This window comes from Arachis stenosperma, chromosome 9 (genome assembly GCF_014773155.1).
Source record: "Arachis stenosperma cultivar V10309 chromosome 9, arast.V10309.gnm1.PFL2, whole genome shotgun sequence".
Taxonomy (NCBI): Eukaryota; Viridiplantae; Streptophyta; class Magnoliopsida; order Fabales; family Fabaceae; genus Arachis; species Arachis stenosperma.
In genome coordinates this window covers 24,704,821-24,723,591 of record NC_080385.1, presented here as the reverse complement: position 1 = coordinate 24,723,591, position 18,771 = coordinate 24,704,821, and the positions used below count along the sequence as shown (strand labels likewise).

Genomic DNA, 18,771 nt, shown 5'->3' with positions numbered 1-18,771 from the left:
AATTTTCAAAATTTCATATAGAGAAAGTTATATCGAAACAAAAATGATTTTATAAGGGTTTCAAGAATAATGGTTGTAAATATAGTCAAGTAAGAGAAAAATTAGCTTTTGAAATTTCTTTTAAAAGAATCCAAAACTTCTTTTCAAAAGGTTTAAATTAAAAATTCCGTATGTAATCTTAAAATTGTACCCTAATAAGGATATTCAGAATGCACTAGAAAGGAAGGTCAACTTGCTTGCAGAACTCAATTCAAAGAAAATCAAGCAGGATTCATAAAATTGGAAATAACGAACAAATTTTTAGGTGATTCAATGAATTACAGAATTTACAAAGAGGTACAACTCAATCGATAATGATTTTCTTAAAGATTTTCAAAGTGCTTTTTGATATATCAAACAATTCAAAAATACATCAAGGAACACATGAGTCAAGATAAAGGATTTTGAACAAATGAGGCAGTTATTTCAAGGAATTTCAAACAGACATATACAGTTAAGATAAAAAAAAGAATGTATACGAACAAGAGGACAAGATTGGAAGGTAATCCGATTACTTTCCAAGAAAAGAATCGCAAACGAGAACCTCAAGGCGTAACAAGAAGGAACAAGTCACATGACATCCACAGAGTTCGGCACCTAACCAAGTAACTTCGAGAAATAGTTTCTAACGTTTCCAAAAACCCGCGACTCGCGTTATCTATGACTCGCATATCGTCTATGATAACCTATTAGTGCTTTCATATACATAATTCTCTAGTGTTAAGCCGGCCAAACTTAATACCAGGAGTTCTGCAATGCAAGACTAATAACGTTAATCAATAGACCGTCATGTGCATAAAGTTCTAATTCTCGTTATCTGAACGAGACCTACTACATGACAGACTCTCAGAGTATGCAATTGAAGCATAATCAATCCATTTCCAAGGCTCTACAGGAAAGACCGCTCTGATACCATAATGTAACACCCTCACTATCAGAAGTCACGCTTCTGGCTGCGCTACTCTGATAGCAAGAGGTATTACGACTACTTTACATACTAGTTACTAGAATAGGAGCCTTTGACTCGATACTGTATCACTGATTTTTTTTAAAATCGAAAATAAATACTTTATTTTAAGAAAAATACAAGCAGGTTTAGATTCATATACAAGATTCCTTACATATTAACTCATAATATAATATACATATAAAACATACAATTCCTATCCCTCTTACAAACTTGTAATAACAAAGACGAGGGAAGAAAATAAACTAATTAGTACCACAACATATAAACCAAACACAGTATAACTCTTCTTAATGCTTCTTCATCCGGTTCCTGAAAAGGTAAAGCTGTAGGGGGGTGAGAACCTAACCACACGGTCTCACCACGGAATTTCAAAGTTGTCATAAAAAGATATTCAATAAGAGAATTGTTTTCAAATTCAGTGATTATCATTGCCTTATAAATCCTTTTAAAATCTAATAGCTAATCGTTCAAGACCTTTTTAAGGAACCAATGTTTAGTATTTTCAGAAATCCAAAGTCTTTCTTTTCTCATAAGAAATTCTCAATCAGAAACCAACCACGCAATCAAACAACACAATCATTAATTCAGCACCAAAGTCTATTCTCAAATGTAACACGCCAGGACAAACACAGGCAAGGAAAGCACAAGTAGGAAGCAGTTATAGCAAGTAGTTCAAGTAGCAGTTAAGAACAGTTTAGCAATTAGGCAAACCAAAACAAGTTCAAACCCAAGCAAAGCATACAAAAGCATATGATGCATGCCTGTCCTATGGCTGATGAGGCTCATCTGTCGGTTATCCAGCCAACCCGACAAGTCTGAATTGTCCTTAGACTGTCCCCCCGACGTGCATCCCCAAGAGTCTATGCATAGTTTTTTCTCAAATGATCAATATTGCTCAATGGGGGTAACATTCCCGGGAATTTATATAGTGCCCGGTCACACTTACGTCGTAGGGTCAACAGAGTATCGAGTTTTTAACCTGGTACACGTGGTGGCAAGCCACGGCACTTAATCCAGGGAACCTCGTATCTCAGATATTTCAAATTCATAAGCCATGTGAATACTTCAAAGTTATCTCAACATTCTCAACATTATAATCATTCTTCAATCCAAACCTCATTTCCAAATTCATTCAAAAATCATATTTCAAAGAAAATCCTCATCATCATTCTTTCCATTCCGTTCATTATAAATCAATCTTAAAACATATAAAATTTTAAAAAAATAACCCTTTTTAAATAATTACTTCAAATGAAACTTCCAATTTTATAAAATTCCGACAGCATCTCCTCTAAAACTCGGACTCTGCCACCCTTTCCGGGTCCCAACCAAACCAAACCATGTAAAACCCGATTAATTAACGGCTAATTAACCCATAAATGAGAATTTATTCTAGAAAGCCTAAAATGTGATTTTTATGGCTTAATGTGATAGAGGGGATCGAGACGAGAATTTTGGTACCAAGTTTATAGAATTCGGACCAAGATTGGGCCGAACGGGCCAAACCGGGCCAACCGGACCCAAAGTGGGCCCTTGGCCCAACATAACTTAACCAAAACCCTAGTTTTCAGCACTCTCTCTCCTCATTACACACACAAACACGCTGAATTAGAGGGAAGGGGGGAGAAGAACACTCTCTCAAGTTCTTTCTCTCACTTGATCTTCAAACCACCATAACTTTTGATCTAGAGCTCCGATTGCCGCTCCGTTTGTGGCCACGCGTTCACCGCAAAGAGCTCTACAAAACCCATACAATTAACCTTGAGGTAAGCCACAAGTTTCTGTTCGAAATTACAGCCCTTATTTGCGAGTTTCATGGGTAAAATGTTGAGATTTTGGGTTCTTTGATGTTATAGGACCCAACTCTCTTGAAGGAGAAGGTTAATCTTGTCTCCTTGGACCTTGGGTGTGGTAAGATTCTCAACCCTAGTGTGATTTTGTTGTTCGATGATGTTTGGGTTTTGAGATGTTGTGTATGGGTATGATGGTTGTGGCTTAGGTTGTGTATGAGTGGATTTTGGAGCTTGATTGGTGACTTTGAAAAGCTTGGAAAGGGTTTGGTGGTGAAAAATCTGTTCTTGGAGGTGTTGAGGCCTTGAGAGCTTGTGGATAAGTGGTTTGGAAATGCTCCGGTGGAGCTTGGGAAAATCGGCTAAGGTATGGTTTCGGTTTCCCGTATCTAATATGTAATGTGGTAGGAAATACTTAGGCTAGAGGCCCTAAGATAGGCATTGAATGGTTGATGTTGTTGAATGGTTGATATATATATATGATGTGGTCATATATGTGATGATCATTATTGATGCCTTGGTGGTATGATGCATGAGAAATATGCATGTTGTGATATATGCTTGATAATTGGTTATGGTTGAATTGTGGGTTGAACCATGTTGATGGTGAGTGTGATATTGATTGTGTACAATAATGGTTTATTGGAATTGGTGTTGTTGAAAATTGGCATGAGAAATAGTATATGATATGTCAATATGTTTGAGTTTGAGCCACTTGGGTGAAGTGGGCTAAAATGATGAGATAGTGTTTGTATATTGTGGTAATGTGTCAATGTGTGAGTTGAGGAGGCTTGACGTTGAGTTTGATACATTTTGATTGATTTCAAAGAAAAGGGATGAAATTGGCATGTTTTGATTGATTTTGAAAGGAGTTGAAAATGGTTTGTTTTGAAAATGGCATATTGTGGTTTTGTATGAAAATATGATTTTTGGGCATACTTTGACGGGACATAACTTGGACTACGGATCTCCGTTTTGTATCAAATCTGTTTAGAAATGAAATTGGATCCGGGATGTCCATGCCGTTCGAAGAACGGGTGAAAAACGATTTAAAATGAGGAAGTTATGTCCGTTGGAAGATTGGGGTTCAAATCTGTGAAATTCTGCAGCTTTTAACTTAGAAAATTTTTAGCAGAATGACCCCTTGCGCGTGGGCGCACCTGGCGCGTACGCGCCGATCTTCCGAAAAGTACCATCCACGCGTACGCGTGATGTGCGCGGGCGCGCCGATTGTGCTGCACCCAATGCCCAGCCTTTTTCCCGAGAGTTATGCCAGAACTGTGCCGGTGTTGTGCCTGGGGCACGAGAACACCCGCGCGTATGCGTGGTTGACGCGTGCGCGTCGATGAGCAAGTTTGGAATCCACGCGTTAGCGTGCACGACGCTTGCGCGTCGTTGAGTTTTTGAGGCCATCCACGCGTGCGCGTGGAGTGCGCGTACGCGTGGCCCTGTTTTCATCCCAAAGTTGATTTTTGAGTTTTAAAAGCCAAATCTCATACTTCTAAGCCTCCGATCTCACCATTCATGTCTTAAATCATCATAATATGCCTAGCTATTAGAAAGGGGCTAGTGAATGTGATAACTTGCGAGCGAAGCAAGGGAAAAATGTATGATCAATGAGGATCAAGATGAATATGTGAGATGCGGAGGATGGTGGTGGAAGTGTTTGTTATGCCATGGGCCGAAAGGCTGTAATTGTTAATGAAATGGCTGGTTATGGATTTAACCGTGAGCCGGAATAGCTGTGTATGCTATGAATATTGGCTGGTTATGGATTTAACCGTGAGCCGGAATGGCTGATATGGATGTGGATCCATGGATGAGAATTCATGCATGTTGATGCTGAATTATTGATAATTGTGATTTGCACTTCCACTATCTGAGGTACGAGTTTCCTTGGGTAGTAGCAGTGGCTAGCCACCACGTGCTCCAGGTCGAGACTCGAAGCTCTGTTAACCCTATGTCGTAAGTGTGGCCGGGCACTGTGAAAGGCCCGGATGAGCTCGAACCCCCGTAAATGTTCACCAGTGAGGGTGATGGATATGGATCATGTTTATGATCAAGTTTATAACGAGTATAACTCGAGTTTGGGGATGCACGACAGAGGGACAGTCCAATGGTTAGCGACCAGGACTTGTCGGGTTGGCTCTATAACCGACAAGATGATATCATCGGCCACTAGGGACAGGCATTCATCATATGCATACTATGTGAATTGTTTGAGATTGCCTATTTGACTGCATATTACTTGCTAATTGTCTAAATGTCTTAACTGCTACTATTTGTATATTCTTTGTTTGATATATCTATGTTTGCTATAATATACTCCTGCTGGTGGTTGGGGGGTTTGAAGGAAATGGAAAGGGAAGTACTAGTTAGACTGAAGAATCTTTAGTCAGATGCCCTTTTTGGTTTAGCTTGTTTATAAGCTTTGATATTAATTGGAGGAAGTTCTAGGATTGCCTTCGGCTTTCCTCCATTATTATGTATTATATATGTGGAAGCTGTTACCATGCTGGGGACCTTTGGTTCTCACCCATGCGGATTTTGTGGTTTTCAGATGCAGGGCGTGAGGTTTCCCGCTGAGGCATGCTGGAGACTTCTAGATTTGCGAAGATCCTTTGTTCTCGGGACTATGTTTTGGTTTATATGTTTTGCTTAGATACTTTTATCTCCATTAAATAATACGAACTGTGATGACTCCTCTTATGGGAGATTTTGGAGAATAGGTTTTATGTATTTGTGTCCCTTTGGGTTTCCTTTGGGGTTTTCCCTATTTTTATCATATGTATATGTTGCTATGCTCGGACCGGTTATCTTCGCAGCCGGATCTTGAGTTTTGATATTCCTGTTTTTGACACTCCTTTGTTTATATATAATCTCGCGTTGGTTTATCCTTGTTCGTTACGTTATCGATCGGAGTGTTGCGCTTTTGAGTTGCGATTTTTGTTTACCCCTTTTTTTTTTACAAAGGCTCCTAGTTATAATCAATCATTTCATACTACTATACGTACTAAATTTTTATTTTAGAGGTCGTAATACCTTGCCATCTCGGAATTATGACTTAAGCATAAGACTCTGTATGGTAGGGTGTTACATTATGGTATCAGAGCAGTTCGTTCCTGTAGAGCCTGAGGGATGGACTGATTATGCTTCTGTGCATTCTCTGTGTGTGTGTTATGTGCTATTAGTATATCTGCTTGATATAATTGGCATAAACGTTCATGAGCATGCATTTGGGACTTTGAGACACTAGACTTCCGATATTGAGACTGATCAACTTAATATCGATTGTTGGGTGTGTATAGGAACCAGATGGTGCCTCGTGGACACGGTAGAGGTAGTGCGAGAGGTCGTACGAATGCTCGTGCACCAGAGAATAACCCTAATGACCCGGTGAACTTCATGACTGCGTTGGAGAACATGGCTGCTGCTATGCAAGCCACTGCTGAGGCTCTTGGTCAACAGATGAACAACCATGGTAATGATGGAGGTGGAGTTCAAGGCCCGATGACACTGGCAAACTTTTTGAAGGTTAATCCACCTAAGTTCAAGGGAACTACTAGTCCGACTGAGGCTGATACATGGTTTCAGGCTATAGAGCGAGCGTTGCAAGCGCAAGTGGTGCCTGAAGGACAGCGTGTCGAGTTTGCTACCTATATGCTTGTCGGTGAAGCGTCGTATTGGTGGCAAGGTATCCGACGTCTTCTGCAGCAGGGTGATGACTATATCACCTGGAATGTCTTTCAAGAAGAGTTCTATAAGAAGTACTTTCCGACTTCTGCTAGGACGGCTAAGGAACTTGAATTGTTACAGCTGAAGCAGGGTACTATGTCCATATTAGAGTATACTAACAAGTTTGAGGAGCTGTTCAGGTTCTCTCGTATGTGCCAAGGGACTCCGGTGGAATATGAGGAATGGAAGTGTGTTAAGTATGAAGGAGGACTCCGGAGTGATATTTTCAGTTCAGTGGGACCAATGGAGATTAGGACTTTCTCCGAGTTGGTAAACAAGTGTAGGGTTGCTGAAGAGTGTGTGAAGAGGGCAACCGCTGAGAAAGGGAGTCAAAAGGGATCATTCCCACAGAACCGAGGGAAGAGCTTTGCACCTAGAGGTTCGTCTTTCAAGAGAGGAAGCTCTTTTAGGAGGCCCAACAACAACAACAACTCCCAAGGAAGGAAATTTGGGAAGCAGCCTCAGAATGATCAAGCTTGCACTAGGTGTGGGAGTCACCATCCGGGAGCACCATGCAAGGCCGGATGGGGTTTGTGCTACAATTGTGGAAAAGCGGGGCATAAAGCCGCCAATTGTCTGGAAAGGCAAAAACAAGGTGCTGGGAAGGCACAACAGACTGGTCGGGTGTTCACCACTTCAGCTGTAGGAGCTGAGGGATCTGAGACACTCATTCGAGGTAACTGTGAAATAGCCGGTCAAACTTTAAATGCTTTATTTGATTCGGGAGCATCACATTCATTTATTGCATTTGAGAAAGCTCATGAGTTAGGATTGAAGATTTTAACCTTAGGTTATGACCTAAAGGTATATAATGCTACCCATGAAGCCATGGTAACTAGGCTAGGATGTCCGGAAGTTTCCTTTAGGTTCAAGCAGCGTGATTTTGTTCATAATTTAGTCTGCTTGCCGATGATTGGTCTTGATCTCATCTTGGGATTGGACTGGTTATCTAAGAACCATGTTCTGCTTGATTGTTCTACAAAGTCGGTGTACTTTATGCCGGAAGATACAGAAGGGCCGGTCGTGGTAAATAATTATTACTTGAACTCGATGATGGTGAACTGTTCTGGAATCGAATGTCAGGGTATCCTGTTGTTAACTGCGGGTGTTTCGGGTGATGATCAAAGGTTGGAGCAGATTCCGGTTGTGTGTGAGTTTCCGGAAGTGTTTCCCGATGATATTGATGAGTTTCCACCTAACCGAGAGGTTGAGTTTGCTATTGAGTTGGTGCCCGGGGCGGGACCAATCTCAAGTGCTCCTTATAGGATGTCACCGTTAGAGATGAACGAGCTAAAGTCTCAGTTAGAGGATTTGTTGGGAAAGAATTTTATACGACCAAGTGTTTCTCCGTGGGGTGCTCCAGTGTTACTGGTGAAGAAGAAAGATGGGAGTATGCGGCTCTGTGTGGATTACAGGCAGTTGAACAAGGTTACAATAAAGAATAAGTACCCATTGCCGAGAATTGATGATCTCATGGATCAGTTACAAGGAGCTGGAGTTTTCTCTAAGATTGATTTGCGATCCGGTTATCACCAGATAAGGGTGAGGGGTGAGGATATCCCTAAGACCGCTTTCAGGACTCGTTATAGTCATTACGAGTACACTGTGATGTCTTTTGGGTTGACGAACGCTCCTGCGGTATTCATGGATTACATGAATAGAGTCTTCCGTCCGTTTCTGGATAAATTCGTTGTTGTCTTCATTGATGACATACTAATTTATTCCAAGACTGAAGAAGAGCATGCGGAACACTTGAGGACCGTATTGCAGATTCTAAGGGAGAAGAAACTTTATGCAAAACTGTCTAAGTGTGAGTTTTGGAAGAGTGAGGTGAAGTTTTTGGGCCATGTGGTGAGTAAGAAGGGAATAGCAGTAGATCCAACTAAGGTGGAGGCGGTGATGGACTGGAAACAACCAACCACCATAACAGAGATAAGGAGTTTTCTGGGTCTAGCTGGCTATTACCGAAGGTTTATCAAGGGCTTTTCACAGATAGCTTTGCCATTGACAAAGTTAACCCGCAAAGACACTCCGTTTGTTTGGACTCCTGAGTGCGAGGAGAGCTTTCAGACATTGAAGAAAAAGTTGACCACTGCACCTGTGTTAGTGTTACCCGAGTCGAATGAGCCATTTGAGGTGTATTGTGATGCCTCATTGAAGGGTCTAGGGTGCGTGCTGATGCAGCATCATAATGTGGTGGCGTATGCCTCACGACAGTTGAGACCTCATGAAGTTAGTTACCCTACGCACGATTTGGAACTCGCTGCGGTTGTGTTTGCCTTGAAGGTGTGAAGGCATTATCTCTATGGGGTTAAGTTCCAAGTTTTCTCTGATCATAAGAGCTTGAAGTATCTCTTTGATCAGAAAGAGCTTAATATGAGGCAGAGAAGGTGGATGGAATTGTTGAAGGATTACGACTTTGAGTTGCATTACCATCCGGGAAAGGCGAATGTAGTGGCGGATGCATTAAGTCGGAAGTCATTATATGCGGCTTGGATGATGCTTCAAGAGGAGAAGTTGATCAAAGGATTCGAGAGTCTTAAAATTGGTGCTCGAGAAGTATCCGGAACTTTGTGTTTGAGCTGACTAGAAATCTCAAGTGACTTTAAGTCCGAACTCTTAAAGGCTCATCAAGATGATGAAGCGTTATGGAAAGTGTTACCGGCCATTGAGCAAGGAAAACAGTGGAGAGTGTCGGAAGAAAAAGATGGGTTATGGAGATTCAAGGGTAGGATCATTGTGCCGGATGTTGGCACTTTGAGGCAAGATATCTTAAAGGAGGCACACAAAAGCGGATTCTCCATTCACCCGGGAAGTACTAAGATGTACCATGATTTGAAGGCGATGTTTTGGTGGCCGGGTATGAAGAACGATGTGGCAGAATATGTTTCAAAGTGCTTAACTTGTCAAAAGGTAAAGATTGAACATCAAAAGCCTGCCGGTATGTTGCAACCTTTAGAGATTCCACAATGGAAGTGGGAAAGTATTGCAATGGACTTTGTGTCAGGATTGCCAAGGACTAGGGCTGGTTTTGATGCTGTTTGGGTGATTGTGGACCGACTGACGAAGTCAGCTCACTTTTTGCCCATTCGTATGACTTACACCCTTGAGGAGATAGCACGGTTATACATAAAGGAGATTGTGAGACTTCATGGTGTACCTGCTACTATAATCTCTGATAGAGATCCTCGTTTCACTTCAAGATTTTGGGGTGCATTCCAGAAGGCTTTTGGAACCCGATTAAGCTTGAGCACGGCTTACCATCCTCAAATAGATGGTCAATCTGAGAGGACGATCCAAACATTAGAGGATATGTTGAGAGCTTGTGTTTTGGACCAACCGGCGAGTTGGGATCGGTATATGCCATTAGTGGAGTTTGCATACAATAATAGTTATCATGCGAGCATTGGAATGGCTCCGTATGAGGCCTTGTATGGGAGGAAATATCAATCTCCGCTATGTTGGTATGAAGCTGGGGAGAAAGGCTTGTTAGGGCCGGAAATGATAGCTGAGACTACTGAGCAAGTCAAGAAAATCCGAGATAGGATGCTCACGGCGCAGAGTCGTCAAAAGAGTTACGCCGATCAGAGGCGAAAGCCCTTAGAATTTGAGGAAGGAGACCATGTTTTCCTTAAGGTTACTCCGACCACGGGAGTAGGTAGGGCGATTAAAGCAAAGAAGTTGAATCCTCGATACATTGGTCCATTTCAAATCCTGGAGAGGATTGGACCGGTGGCGTATCGGATGGCTCTACCACCTCATCTTTCGAACCTGCACGACGTGTTTCACGTGTCGCAGCTTCGGAAGTACACTCCTGATGCTAGCCATGTGTTGGAACCCGAATCGGTTCAGTTAAGGGAAGATTTGACGCTTCCAGTGGCTCCAGTCAGAATTGATGATACTAGTATTAAATGGTTTCATGGAAAAGATGTTTCACTAGTCAAAGTGGCATGGAGTCGAGGCGGTGTTGAGGAACACACTTGGGAACTTGAGTCGGAGATGCGAACGGATTATCCGCATTTATTCTCAGGTAATTGCATTTGAATTTTGTGGGCAAAATTCCCAATTAGGTGGGTAGAATGTAAAACCCGATTAATTAACGGCTAATTAACCCATAAATGAGAATTTATTCTAGAAAGCCTAAAATGTGATTTTTATGGCTTAATGTGATAGAGGGGATCGAGACGAGAATTTTGGTACCAATTTTATAGAATTCGGACCAAGATTGGACCGAACGGGCCAAACCGGGCCAACCGGACCCAAAGTGGGCCCTTGGCCCAACATAACTTAACCAAAACCCTAGTTTTCAGCACTCTCTCTCCTCATTACACACACAAACACGCTGAATTAGAGGGAAGGGGGGAGAAGAACACTCTCTCAAGTTCTTTCTCTCACTTGATCTTCAAACCACCATAACTTTTGATCTAGAGCTCCGATTGCCGCTCCGTTTGTGGCCACGCGTTCACCGCAAAGAGCTCTACAAAACCCATACAATTAACCTTGAGGTAAGTGATGAGCGGATAATTTGTACGCTTTTTGGCATTATTTTTAGTATGTTTTTGGTAGTTTTAGTTGAGTTTTTATTATATTTTTATTAGTTTTTAATTAAAATTTACTTTTCTGGACTTTACTATGAGTTTGTATGTTTTTCTGTGATTTCAGGTATTTTCTGGCTGAAATTGAGGGACCTGAGCAAAAATCTGATTCTGAGACCAAAAAGGACTGCAGATGCTGTTGGATTCTGACCTCCCTGCATTCGAAGCGAATTTTCTGGAGCTACAGAAGCCCAATTGGCGCGCTCTCAACGGCGTTGGAAAGTAGACATCCTGGGCTTTCCAGCAATATATAATAGTCCATACTTTGCCCAAGATTTGATGGCCCAAACCGGCATTCAAAGTCACCTCAAGAAATCCCAGCGTTAAACGCTGGAACTGGCACCTAATTGGGAGTTAAACGCCCAAACTGGCACTAAAGCTGGCGTTTAACTCCAAGGAGAGTCTCTACACGAAATTTCTTCATTGCTCAGCCCAAGCACACACCAAGTGGGCCCGGAAGTGGATTTTTATGTCATTTACTCATCTATGTACTAGTTTTCTATAAGTAGGACCTTTTACTATTGTATGAGAAATCTTTTGATCACTTTTAGATCTCTAGATCATCTTTTGATCAATTTTAGATCAGAGGAGAGACCTTTGGGAGGCTGGCCATTCGGCCATGCCTAGACCCTGTTCTTATGTATTTTCAACGGTGGAGTTTCTACACACCATAGATTAAGGTGTGGAGCTCTGCTGTACCTCGAGTATTAATGCAATTACTATTGTTCTTCCATTCAAATTCCACTTGTTCTTTATCCAAGATATCACTTGTTCTTCAACATGATGAAGGTGATGATTGACGCCCATCACCATTCTCACTCATGAACAAGGTGACTGACAACCATTCTTGTTCTACACGCATCCGAGGCTTAGTGAATATCTCTTGGATTTCTGATTGCATGATGCATGGTTGATCGCCTGACAACCGAGTGCTCGCCTGACAAACGAGCCAGCCATTCCATGAGATCAGAGTCTTCGTGGTATAGGCAAGAACTGATGGCAGCATTCAAGAGAATCCGGAAGGTCTAACCTTGTCTGTGGTATTCTGAGTAGGATTCAATGATTGAATGACTGTGACGTGCTTCAAACCTGTAACCTACTGGGCGTTAGTGACAGACGCAAAAGAGTTATTCTATTCTGGTAGGGGAGGGAACCAAACCGGTGATTGGCAGCACTGTGACAGAGTGTGTGCATTAGCTTTCACTGCGCGGATGGGAGGTAGCTGCTGACAACAGTGAGACCCTATACGAGCTTGCCATGGAAAGGAGTAAGAAAGGATTGGATGAAGGCTGTAGGAAAGCAGAGAGACGGAAGGGAAGGCATCTTCATACACTTGTCTGAAGCTCATACACCAATGATATACATAAGTATCACTATCTTTATCTTCTAAGTTATTTTCGTTCATCACCATATATATCTGAGTTTGCCTGACTAAGATTTACAAGATGACCATAGCTTGCTTCATTACTAACAATCTCCGTGGGATCGACCCTTACTCACGTAAGGTTTATTACTTGGACGACCCAGTGCACTTGCTGGTTAGTTGTGCGAAGTTGTGTAATGCCATGGTATTGAGCGCACCAAGTTTTTGGAGCCATTACCAGGGATTATGAGAGTTGTGAAAAAGTATAGTTCACAATTTCGCGCACCAGTAAGCCACAAGTTTCTGTTCGAAATTACAGCCCTTATTTGCGAGTTTCATGGGTAAAATGTTGAGATTTTGGGTTCTTTGATGTTATAGGACCCAACTCTCTTGAAGGAGAAGGTTAATCTTGTCTCCTTGGACCTTGGGTGTGGTAAGATTCTCAACCCTAGTGTGATTTTGTTGTTCGATGATGTTTGGGTTTTGAGATGTTGTGTATGGGTATGATGGTTGTGGCTTAGGTTGTGTATGAGTGGATTTTGGAGCTTGATTGGTGACTTTGAAAAGCTTGGAAAGGGTTTGGTGGTGAAAAATCTATTCTTGGAGGTGTTGAGGCCTTGAGAGCTTGTGGATAAGTGGTTTGGAAATGCTCCGGTGGAGCTTGGGAAAATCGGCTAAGGTATGGTTTCGGTTTCCCGTATCTAATATGTAATGTGGTAGGAAATACTTAGGCTAGAGGCCCTAAGATAGGCATTGAATGGTTGATGTTGTTGAATGGTTGATATATATATGATGTGGTCATATATGTGATGATCATTATTGATGCCTTGGTGGTATGATGCATGAGAAATATGCATGTTGTGATATATGCTTGATAATTGGTTATGGTTGAATTGTGGGTTGAACCATGTTGATGGTGAGTGTGATATTGATTGTGTACAATAATGGTTTATTGGAATTGGTGTTGTTGAAAATTGGCATGAGAAATAGTATATGATATGTCAATATGTTTGAGTTTGAGCCACTTGGGTGAAGTGGGCTAAAATGATGAGATAGTGTTTGTATATTGTGGTAATGTGTCAATGTGTGAGTTGAGGAGGCTTGACGTTGAGTTTGATACATTTTGATTGATTTCAAAGAAAAGGGATGAAATTGGCATGTTTTGATTGATTTTGAAAGGAGTTGAAAATGGTTTGTTTTGAAAATGGCATATTGTGGTTTTGTATGAAAATATGATTTTTGGGCATACTTTGACGGGACATAACTTGGACTACGGATCTCCGTTTTGTATCAAATCTGTTTAGAAATGAAATTGGATCCGGGATGTCCATGCCGTTCGAAGAACGGGTGAAAAACGATTTAAAATGAGGAAGTTATGTCCGTTGGAAGATTGGGGTTCAAATCTGTGAAATTCTGCAGCTTTTAACTTAGAAAATTTTTAGCAGAATGACCCCTTGCGCGTGGGCGCACCTGGCGCGTACGCGCCGATCTTCCGAAAAGTACCATCCACGCGTACGCGTGATGTGCGCGGGCGCGCCGATTGTGCTGCACCCAATGCCCAGCCTTTTTCCCGAGAGTTATGCCAGAACTGTGCCGGTGTTGTGCCTGGGGCACGAGAACACCCGCGCGTATGCGTGGTTGACGCGTGCGCGTCGATGAGCAAGTTTGGAATCCACGCGTTAGCGTGCACGACGCTTGCACGTCGTTGAGTTTTTGAGGCCATCCACGCGTGCGCGTGGAGTGCGCGTACGCGTGGCCCTGTTTTCATCCCAAAGTTGATTTTTGAGTTTTAAAAGCCAAATCTCATACTTCTAAGCCTCCGATCTCACCATTCATGTCTTAAATCATCATAATATGCCTAGCTATTAGAAAGGGGCTAGTGAATGTGATAACTTGCGAGCGAAGCAAGGGAAAAATGTATGATCAATGAGGATCAAGATGATTATGTGAGATGCGGAGGATGGTGGTGGAAGTGTTTGTTATGCCATGGGCCGAAAGGCTGTAATTGTTAATGAAATGGCTGGTTATGGATTTAACCGTGAGCCGGAATAGCTGTGTATGCTATGAATATTGGCTGGTTATGGATTTAACCGTGAGCCGGAATGGCTGATATGGATGTTGATCCATGGATGAGAATTCATGCATGTTGATGCTGAATTATTGATAATTGTGATTTGCACTTCCACTATCTGAGGTACGAGTTTCCTTGGGTAGTAGCAGTGGCTAGCCACCACGTGCTCCAGGTCGAGACTCGAAGCTCTGTTAACCCTATGTCGTAAGTGTGGCCGGGCACTGTGAAAGGCCCGGATGAGCTCGAACCCCCGTAAATGTTCACCAGTGAGGGTGATGGATATGGATCATGTTTATGATCAAGTTTATAACGAGTATAACTCGAGTTTGGGGATGCACGACAGAGGGACAGTCCAATGGTTAGCGACCAGGACTTGTCGGGTTGGCTCTATAACCGACAAGATGATATCATCGGCCACTAGGGACAGGCATTCATCATATGCATACTATGTGAATTGTTTGAGATTGCCTATTTGACTGCATATTACTTGCTAATTGTCTAAATGTCTTAACTGCTACTATTTGTATATTCTTTGTTTGATATATCTGTGTTTGCTATAATATACTCCTGCTGGTGGTTGGGAGGTTTGAAGGAAATGGAAAGGGAAGTACTAGTTAGACTGAAGAATCTTTAGTCAGATGCCCTTTTTGGTTTAGCTTGTTTATAAGCTTTGATATTAATTGGAGGAAGTTCTAGGATTGCCTTCGGCTTTCCTCCATTATTATGTATTATATATGTGGAAGCTGTTACCATGCTGGGGACCTTTGGTTCTTACCCATGCGGATTTTGTGGTTTTCAGATGCAGGGCGTGAGGTTTCCCGCTGAGGCATGCTGGAGACTTCTAGATTTGCGAAGATCCTTTGTTCTCGGGACTATGTTTTGGTTTACATGTTTTGCTTAGATACTTTATCTCCATTAAATAATACGAACTGTGATGACTCCTCTTATGGGAGATTTTGGAGAATAGGTTTTATGTATTTGTGTCCCTTTGGGTTTCCTTTGGGGTTTTCCCTATTTTTATCATATGTATATGTTGCTATGCTCGGACCGGTTATCTTCGCAGCCGGATCTTGAGTTTTGATATTCCTGTTTTTGACACTCCTTTGTTTATATATAATCTCGCGTTGGTTTATCCTTGTTCGTTACGTTATCAATCGGAGTGTTGCGCTTTTGAGTTGCGATTTTTGTTTACCCCTTTTTTTTTTACAAAGGCTCCTAGTTATAATCAATCATTTCATACTACTATACGTACTAAATTTTTATTTTAGAGGTCGTAATACCTTGCCATCTCTGAATTATGACTTAAGCATAAGACTCTGTATGGTAGGGTGTTACAAACCAAGCACCTGTTAATCATTCAAATCATTTCTAATAACCATTTTCACAACAACCATATTCAATCCAAGGGAACTATAAATCCAGAATCCAATCAATGATTAAGAACTCTCGGTTTTCTCAAACAGTTTCAAACCAAACCATTTCTAAAGTTAAACCAAATGCCAATTATAAATCTTCTCCGATAATTCAAGGAAACCACTTTATCAATATCATTCAACTAATCAAAACACCCAACTTTCTCAATCGATCAATCTGTCAGTCAAACTATTAACCTCGTTCATCCAAAATAACTCAATCCAATTCATAAGACTTACGAAATCACAGAAATGTATTTCATGCATTAATATTGATTTATAACAACTTTGGAAAGAAAAACAAGTTTAAGAAAGACGCCCCTACCTCAATGTCTCAATCGCAGAATTTAACTCAATAACCCCCTTTATCCCCAGTTCATGGCAGCAGCAGCAATCTTAGCAGCTCCATTATCAATTATGACTTTGCAATAGATAAATCGACAGTGGCTAAAATGGAAACATATTTCTATAATTAGAGTAAGGGTGGCACAGGGAAACCAAATAGCAGTAGGATAAAGGCAGAAACATTATAAATTTCAGAATTAAAGGAGTTAAAATTAAAATGGGAAGAATAGTGCTACCGGAGACAACATTCAGTAGTTCCAAACAAGGGCGGCAGCGCCGAGATATGACAATGGTGACTCTGGTAAATTAAACGGATCAGAACTAGCTGCGTAAATAAAATGGCACAAAGAAGAACCAAAGCGATCTTACTCATGAACTTACCAAGATAAAAAGTAATGGCTATAACGTCTCTCACTACAATCAATCAGCAGCAAGGACACTGCTAGGTTCATCACCCAAAAATGGCAGTAACTACAAGCTCCAGAACACCGATAGTAACAACAGCAGCAGCGGTGGTATCCATCACCACCTTCTTCCTTTTCTTGCTCGGACTCCTCCCTACGGTGAACCCAACAGCAGCAACAACTCTCATGATAAAGGTAAACTTAACGGATGAAAAAGCTGAAGTAGAGTTAGGGCTTACCAACAGATATTGGCTTGAAAGGCAATTTTTGGCGCCAGCAGCAACGACGAGGAGCTTCGGCAACGCAGCAGCCACGAGAGCAGAACAACGGCGAGCCCATCAACGCGGCAGCGACGGCAGCTCTGCGACAGTTTCCTTCGCGCGCGTTCCCCTGTTCGTGACTCAAATGGCGGCGGATCTGAAGATAATAACACGCGGTGGTTGCAGTGGTGTTCAGGCTCCAGCGACGACGTGGATGGACCCTCGACGGCGACGAGCACAAACGACGGCGTGGCGGTGGTGCAACGTCAACAACAGAACACAGCTCCTCTCCCTTCTCGCGTTCTGTTCGACGGCGCTCTCTCTCTCTCTTCCTTTTGGTGGCGACGACGAGAAGCACGGCAACTGGGCGAGGCGGCGGCGGTGCTAGTCACGGTCTCCCTCTCCCCCTCAGATCTCTCTCTTCCCCATTCCTCTTCCTCTGTGGATCTGTTTCCCTCTTCCCCTTTTTTCACCCTATCCGTTCTTCCCTTTCTTTCCTTTCTTTTCTTTATTTCTTTCTTTGATTTTCCTGAAGCTGCTAAGTAGTGGGTTTTGGGGAAAGAAGGTGGGTTTTGGGAAAGGAAGGTTACTGGCGGCGGGTAGTATTAGGAAAGTTAGGGTTTTGTTTTTAATTTAATCAAATTAAGATATAGAATATTAATTTGAAATCTAATTTGATCTTTAAAATTATTCTAAAAATATTATTTGAAAATACTAATTGATTTTCAATAAATTACTCTAATTAAAAATTCATGATAATATAATTAATTTTGTTCTTTATCTTTAACTTAAAGTATTAAATGATATAAATTAAATTATCTAAAATCAAATTATATAAAATTCTTATTATTTCATAACTACCAATTTTATAATTTAAATATAGAAAATAATTCATAATTATAAAATCAGACAAAAATTCTAATTTAAATAACCAAACCTCATTATTTTCGAATTTCCAAAACTTTAAATCATAAATAGGAAAATAATTCATAGGTATAGAGTTTGGATAAAAACCTTAATTTATTTCAAATCCAATTAATTACCTTTAATTATTTTTAACAAAAATATTTTCTGAAATTAAAATCATAAATAAATATATAATTTGAGATCGACTCAAAATAAGCCTTTTCAAAAGTCTTGGGTCTTACAGCACGATTGTAGAATAAAAAATAATCATATATATAAAACGAAATAATTATAACAAAAAATTAATACATGTGATTTAAATGTTTTTAATAGCTGGTAACATGGAGTTTAACAAAATATAATTCATATATTTTTTATTTATGTATATGTATATAATTATATATATATATATATATATAGAGAGAGAGAGAGAGAGAGAATTATTTAACAAAATTAATATATACGTATATATAAATAAAAAATTATTATAATTTTTGAAAATTATACATGAATTTTTTTCTCAAATAAATTTATTTTAATTATATTACAATTAGCTCATGAATAATGCATGATTATATTAATTTAAGAAAATATCTTCATTATAATTATATCAAATTAATATTTAATGCGTTATTAAACTACTTATAAATCATCGATATTTTTAATCATTCTAATTATATCAATTGATATAGTTCTAATTCTCATTCAAGTGCAATAATTTTATTAAGAGATAATTGATGTACACATTAATAGTGACCCATTTAATTTGATATCAATTAGGGGATAATAATAATAATAATAATAATAATAATAATAATAATAATAATAATAATAATAATAATAATAATAATAATAATAAAGTCTACACGGTACATGCCTTA

The 18,771-nt window shown here is 40.5% G+C and overlaps 1 long non-coding RNA gene across 1 annotated transcript; it reads right to left on the bottom strand.

The window, feature by feature from the left end:
- Positions 1 to 1,081: 1,081 nt before the first annotated feature.
- LOC130951688 (uncharacterized) lies at positions 1,082 to 16,756 on the bottom strand. The gene is made up of 4 exons (XR_009074069.1): positions 16,702 to 16,756; positions 16,557 to 16,618; positions 16,301 to 16,422; positions 1,082 to 1,318 (listed from the first exon to the last, which is right to left on the bottom strand). It is a non-coding gene; the product is annotated as an uncharacterized LOC130951688 (long non-coding RNA).
- Between the last annotated feature and the right edge of the window lie 2,015 nt (positions 16,757 to 18,771).